Genomic DNA, 721 nt, shown 5'->3' with positions numbered 1-721 from the left:
GGCTGAACATGAGGGACAACGAAGAACTCTGTCTGATTTTGTTAGACCTACTATTTATGGGACACAATCGAGCATTATGAGGCAACCGGTAGCAGCCCAGAATTGTGAGTTGATGCCGGCCTTTATTCAAATGGTTCATCAGATGGTTCCAGTCCGGACAATTTAATGGGTTAGCTGATGAAGACCCAAACAATCATATTGAGAACTTAATTGAAGTGTGTGACATGTTGAAGATCAATGGGGTTTCTGATGATGAAATTCGCTTGAGGGCTTTCCCATTCTTTTTGAAAAGAAGGGCCAAACAATGGCTTCATTCATTGCCAAGAGCTTCCCATCACAACATGGAACGAAAATAGTCGAAGCTTTCCTTGCAAGGTACTTCCCTCCGGGAAAATTGGCAAAGCTTAGTAATGAGATATCATCATTTATTCAGATGGAGCTTGAAACTTTGTTTGAGACTTGGGAAAGATTCAAGGACCTTTTGCGGAAGTGCCCACAACATGGGTTCCCCGAGTGGATGATCATTAATACATTTTATAACGGGTTGATCTTAAGCAACAAACAACTTCTAGATGTCGCCGCAGGAGATACAATGGGGAACAAGACTCCCGAAGAAGCCCGGTAATTGATTAAAGAAATGGGTTTGAATAGCTACCAATGGAATGCAAAAGAAAGGAAGAAAGTGGACGGACTCCATGAAATTGATGCGATTACATCCTTG

The 721-nt window shown here is 42.0% G+C and overlaps 1 non-coding gene across 1 annotated transcript; it reads right to left on the bottom strand.

The window, feature by feature from the left end:
- Positions 1-400: 400 nt before the first annotated feature.
- On the bottom strand, positions 401-507 carry LOC120264189. Its single transcript, XR_005537359.1, has one exon. It is a non-coding gene; the product is annotated as a small nucleolar RNA R71 (small nucleolar RNA).
- Between the last annotated feature and the right edge of the window lie 214 nt (positions 508-721).

Source organism: Dioscorea cayenensis, chromosome 6 (assembly GCF_009730915.1).
Source record: "Dioscorea cayenensis subsp. rotundata cultivar TDr96_F1 chromosome 6, TDr96_F1_v2_PseudoChromosome.rev07_lg8_w22 25.fasta, whole genome shotgun sequence".
NCBI lineage: Eukaryota > Viridiplantae > Streptophyta > Magnoliopsida > Dioscoreales > Dioscoreaceae > Dioscorea > Dioscorea cayenensis.
Note: the sequence above shows the minus strand (reverse complement) of the source record. Positions and strands in the feature narration are given on the sequence as shown.